Source organism: Rana temporaria, chromosome 1 (assembly GCF_905171775.1).
Source record: "Rana temporaria chromosome 1, aRanTem1.1, whole genome shotgun sequence".
Classification (NCBI taxonomy): Eukaryota; Metazoa; Chordata; class Amphibia; order Anura; family Ranidae; genus Rana; species Rana temporaria.
In genome coordinates this window covers 423,532,772-423,538,771 of record NC_053489.1, presented here as the reverse complement: position 1 = coordinate 423,538,771, position 6,000 = coordinate 423,532,772, and the positions used below count along the sequence as shown (strand labels likewise).

Genomic DNA, 6,000 nt, shown 5'->3' with positions numbered 1-6,000 from the left:
CTATACGATACGATTCTGCAAATCGTGCTGCGTTTTTGCAAACTGATTGTGAGATGTCATTAACTTAACATTAGTTTGCATGAACAGGTTTGTGATTTAGACGCGGTGAGAATTTGCAGCGAATTTGCGCAGCATTCATTGTGAAAAGTACGATAATGTTTTAAATTCTATTGGTGTCTGCTTACACAACCATCCCCTTTACATTTTCTGGACAATGTAATACCACAGTCATCCAGCAGATGGTGCCTCTGATCAGAGAACTCCTAACAATTGGAATTGTTACTCAGTAGTAGGCAGTCCTCTGGAGTGGAAGTATGCATGTGGAAATGTTTTGTCCAGCCCAACAACTCTAATGACTTGTGTGCACTTCCTTCACTCTGAATTGTTGCTCTCATAGATCTGGCTGCAACACGGTTGTGCAGTTTGGGGTAAGTGAACTTTCTTGTGCTTTTTGTCACCCTTCTTGTACTTTGACCAAATCCTTTTATTGTATTTGTAACTTGTACAGGCTCGTGTCCTTGCCTTTGTTTTCATGGGTGATTAGGAATCACAAACCAGAGAAATAGTACAAGCTATGAATTGAGAACTGTGTATGGACAGCTGTTTGACTTGTTGTTTGGGAAAAAACGAGTTTATCTATCAGTCTGGTGGGAAAAGAGTGTACAATGTTTAATAAACATGGTATCAGTGTGTATCTAAATAGTAGGGTGCGAGATTGTGGCAAACTAGAATAGTTTATATTGTTGTTTATACAATTATACAATTAGTACTATTTTACATGTTACAGTAAAACCTTGGTTTGAGAGCGTTTTGCAAGACAAGCAAAATGTTTTGATAAATTTTGCCTTGATATACAAGCGATGTCTTGATATAACGTCATGTCACAACTGAGTATAAATAAGAAGAGAGGAGCCTCTAAGAGCCCATTCACACAGGGGCGACAGCCGCCTGACAAGTCGTGTCCCGTTCTATTCAATAGACGCAAGACGCTCCGACTTAGAAAAGGTTCTTGTACGACTTTGGGGGCGACTCGTCAGGGGCGACAGCCGCCTGAGAAATCGTGTCCCGTTCTATTCAATAGACGCAAGTCGCTCCGACTTAGAAAAAGGTTCTTGTACGACTTTGGGGGCGACTTGCATTGACTTCTATACAGAAGTCATTTTGCAAGTCGCCTCTGAAGTCGTCTTCAGGTCGCCTTGCCGAGTCACCCCCAAAGTCGTGCCGCCCCTGTGTGAATGGGCATTTAGTGTAGCAATATGGTTACATTTAATGAAGGGACAACATTTAGCAACTTATTGCTACGCTTAGAGGCGCCTCTCTTCTCTTTTATACCTTGTAAAAAAATAAATGCTTTGATATACAAGTGCTTTGGATTACAAGCATTTTCTGGAACAAATTATGCTCTCAAACCAAGGTATTACTGTACTGGGCGAGGAGAGAAGTTCTCCAGCAGGAGAGTTCTTCAGATGTAAACAAAAACGCATGAATCCAGCATCTACAGCAGCTCTCATTGAGGTCTATGACGCCCATAACACCTAAAACAGCAGAATATGTTAATAAAAAAAAAAGCTCATGAACTTAAAGCGGGGGTTCACCCTAAAAAATTTCTAACATTACATCCAGCATACGAACGACATTTACAGTATGCAGGTCTTTTTTTTCTCCGTACATACCGATATATTGTGATTTTCTCCACGGCTTCCGGGTTGTGATTCACGCGGGACTGGGCGTTCCTACCCCTGGGTTAGATGATTGACGTGTTGTGAAAAGGTTCCCATGTCGCACAAGGCGCGTCACCAGTTTTACATAAATAGCCGAGCTGCGAGTCGGCGCTATACGGCACCTGCGCAGTCAGTTCTACACGGCGAGCGCAGGCGCCGTATAGCGCCGACTCGCAGCTCGGCTATTTACGTAAAACTGGTGACGCGCCTTGTGCGACATGGGAATCTTTTCACAACACGTCAATCATCTAACCCAGGGATAGGAACGCCCAGTCCCGCGGGAATCAGAACCCGGGGAGAAAATCACACTATATCGGTATGTACAAAAAAAAAAAAAGACCTGCATACTGTAAATGTCGTTCGTGTGCTGGATGTAATGTTAGAATTTTTTTTTTTTTTTTTAGAGTGAACCCCCGCTTTAAGAGTAGGGTGTAGAACAACTGAGCATAAAAGTGTGAATGGTATTCTGCGTGTTGAGCGTAGTTTGGCATAAGAAAATGAGTAGGAAAAAAAAAAACATGAATGGGGGCTAACAGATAACAATGAGTGAGTAAAGCCTTGTACACGTGATTAGATTTTTGGACGACGGCTCGTCTGTTTTTTTTTTTTTTTTGCCATGCTAGTCTCATTTCGAAAGTGAGGAGGTTACTCGCCATGTAAAAAATTCTCATAAGACAGAATACAACTTCAGAAGTGACGTCATGTGTTGACTAGTTTTTGTATGTATTCTTTTGTTTCTGAGCATGCGTAGTACTGCTCTTACAAGTTATTTATTTTTTGGACGAAAGCCGTACTAATTAAACGAAAATCGGACGTTGAATTTACGTACGACAAATTTTATAGTCTGCTCATCCCAGCTTTTGTCAAACAAAAAATTTAAAATCGGCTGTCGAAAGCACCGTGCTAACGAAAATTGGCAGATCGTTCGTTGGATGGATGAAATTTTCTACCAATTTTTCGTATCGTTTCAGGCAAGCCATAGATGGGTTGAACCATGTGTGTGTAGGTAGGCTGAATGTAGCCAAGGTGATCGAACGATCAATTTGGCTACAACCAGCTTGATGGATTTTTACATACGGTTATCGCTAGCAGCTTGTATAGCTGTTAGCAATAATCACTGTCTTCTCCCGGCAGGGGCAGCTTCCCCAACTCCCCACCGGGAGAATACAATGACTGGGAGGGAGGGAATTCCCAGTCAACACTGTCTGTGTTGATGCGGGAATCAAGCAAATTTCTTCTGCAAGGAAGAAATTTTGCTCTGTGTATGGCCTGCCTAAGGCTCAGGGATGGACTGGCCATTGGGACTACAGGGAGTGGCCCGATGGCTCAGTGGGCCGGCTTTAGTGACAGCGGACTGCCGCTCACCTCCTCTCCCTTCCCGCAGCGCTCACCTCCTCTCCCTTGCCGCAGCGCTCACCTCCTCTCCCTTGCCGCAGCGCTCACCTCCTCTCCCTTGCCGCAGCGCTCACCTCCTCTCCCTCGCCGCAGCGCTCACCTCCTCTCCCTCGCCGCAGCGCTCACCTCCTCTCCCTCGCCGCAGCGCTCACCTCCTCTCCCTCGCCGCAGCGCTCACCTCCTCTCCCTCGCCGCAGCGCTCACCTCCTCTCCCTCGCCGCAGCGCTCACCTCCTCTCCCTCGCCGCAGCGCTCACCTCCTCTCCCTCGCCGCAGCGCTCACCTCCTCTCCCTCGCCGCAGCGCTCACCTCCTCTCCCTCGCCGCAGCGCTCACCTCCTCTCCCTCGCCGCAGCGCTCACCTCCTCTCCCTTCCCGCAGCGTTCACCTCCTCTCCCTCCCCGCATCGCTCACCTCCTCTCCCTCCCCGCAGCGCTTACCTGGAGGGAACAAAGAATCAGGGGGAGGACCAGAGGAGCAGGGGGGACGACAGAGAAGCATGGGGGAGGGGACAGACAGCTGACTCAACAGCTATGGCCTGGGAGTTTCTCACTTCTGCCTAATCTTGTCCCATAAGGTGGGGCACCGAACTGATTATTTCCCCCGGGTGAAATAATGTCTAGCTTCCCCACTGCTACTGCCTATAAGTACCAGTACCAGCCGTTCTACTCTAATAAAGTAGAACAGCTAGTGGCTAGTGAAGGGGGAGAGGGGGCTTGGGTGGCAGGGGGGTGCAGGAGTTGTCCGGCCGCCATGGGAGAGACCTGTCAAAGTGGGCCAGTCTGGATGAAGTCCAGGGCCAAATTTTTGTCCCAGTCAAGCCCTGCTAAGGCTCATTCAGATCTGAAAGAAGACATCAGGTTTTCAAAGTGTACTTTCAAGGTGGGGATATGATGCCCTTGGTAGCTGCTGCACAGAGGGATTTAGGACTGCATGGTCACAGCTATAGGTGTGCACCCCAAAGCTCAAACACACACTACCGATTACTCACCATGTTCATTCAGAAAGTGAAGGGGCTGATAAATCCATATTTACAAGCCCCTTCCCTCACTCATCCTAAAACATGCCCCCAGCAACAGCCGTCAGGAGAGGAAAGGAGGGGAGCTGGCAGTGCTGCAGAGGGAAGGAGGGAGGGAGCCAGGGCAGTAGGGGAAATCTGTGCTAAACCGGGTGATTAGGGTGTGCCTGGGCACATCCGGCACACCCTGTGCGCACGCCTATGGTCACAGCACACTACATGTAACCACAAAGATTGTGAACTGATGTACTGATGGTCCTGTTCTCATATTTGACTATCCAGTGCATTGCTGTGCTAAAACGCTCTGCCTCAGCCATTCCTTCACAAATTCTAGCCGGGAAACTTTGCCAGTACTAAATATGTTTTCAGTTAGATAAAGGGAACAGATTGCAGTGGGTGTAACTACCAATAAAGCGAAAGGTGCGTGCAGCTTGCTGACATTCACAAGAGAAAAAAATATATAGATATGCTCTTCAATCTTCATTAACACAATTGGGGTTGCTTCACTAACGGCAGACTCTGCAAGGGAAATTACCCTTTGCAAGGGAATTTTTCCATGGAGCTAAGTGAAAGAGGTGAAGCTCTGCTGACTTCTATTGACCAATCATGTGCAAGCATTTAAAGGAGTTGTAAAGGAAAACATTTTTTCACCTTCCACCAATCTATGCATTAAGGTGAAAAAACATCTGATGATTCTGCCCCCCCCCCCCCCGAGCCCCCGTTTTACTTACCTGACCCGTCGAAAGTCCCGCACTCGGTCCCGAGATCCTCTTCGCCACTCAGCCTGGCCACTGATTGGCTAGAGCGGATGGATTGAGAGCAGCGCAGCCATTGGCTGGCGCTGCTGTCAATCACATCCAGTGACGGGGAGTGCCGAGGGGCGGGGCCGAGTGATACAGTGACTATGTCCGCTCGCTGTATCACGGGAACCCGCCCGCAAGGACTCATCACCATGTGAGCTCTCTCGCATGAATGTGATGAGTTCTAGCGGGGAGGACCAGAGACAGCTGCTGAGGGACCCCAAAAGACGTAGATCGGGGCCACTCTGTGCAAAACGAACTGCACAGTGGAGGTAAGTATAACATGTATAAATTTCCTTGTACAAAAAAATTTTAACTTTTTTTTTTTTCTTATTGATTGGGTATTCTTTGTAAGTGAAACTTTACCATATTAACTAGCTTACTGTAATTGGATAATATGCTGTTTATCACTCTGTAGGGGGCAATGAACATTCCAATAAATACCAGCAGGGTTCTCATTTTCAAGCATCACTTGACACTGTCTGGGGGTCTCTGAGGTCATTTAGGACAGGGCACTTCAGGCAGTTTAAAGCGGAGGTTCAACCGCACATGACCCTTTTTCCCCTTAGATGGATGCTCATTTTGTCTAGGGGAATCGACTAGTTGTTTTAAAATATGAGCCGTACTTACCGTTTTCGAGATGCATCTTCTCCGTCGCTTCCGGGTATGGGTCTTCGGGAGCGGGCGTTCCTTCTTGATTGACAGTCTTCCGAGAGGCTTCCGACGGTCGCATCCATCGCGTCACGATTTTCCGAAAGAAGCCGAATGTCGGTGCGCAGGCGCAGTATAGAGCCGCACCGACGTTCGGCTTCTTTCGGCTACTAGTGACGCGATGGATGCGACCGTCGGAAGCCTCTCGGAAGACTGTCAATCAAGAAGGAACGCCCGCTCCCGAAGACCCATACCCGGAAGCGACGGAGAAGATGCATCTCGAAAACGGTAAGTACGGCTCATATTTTAAAACAACTAGCCGATTCCCCTAGACAAAACGAGCAGGAATCTAAGGGGAAAAGAGAAAAAAATATATAATTGGGTGAACTCCTGCTTTAAGAGTTTCTTATCACACAG

The 6,000-nt window shown here is 47.6% G+C and overlaps 1 protein-coding gene across 1 annotated transcript in view; it reads left to right on the top strand.

Annotated features, from left to right (window-relative positions):
* The first annotated feature begins 280 nt into the window (after positions 1–280).
* The window catches only part of SH2D4A (SH2 domain containing 4A), a 174,626-nt gene continuing 168,906 nt past the window's right edge, over positions 281–6,000 (top strand). The window contains exon 1 of the mRNA XM_040325285.1: positions 281–428. The gene's annotated coding sequence lies outside the window, so the exon portion shown is untranslated. The remainder of the gene's footprint in view (positions 429–6,000) is intronic.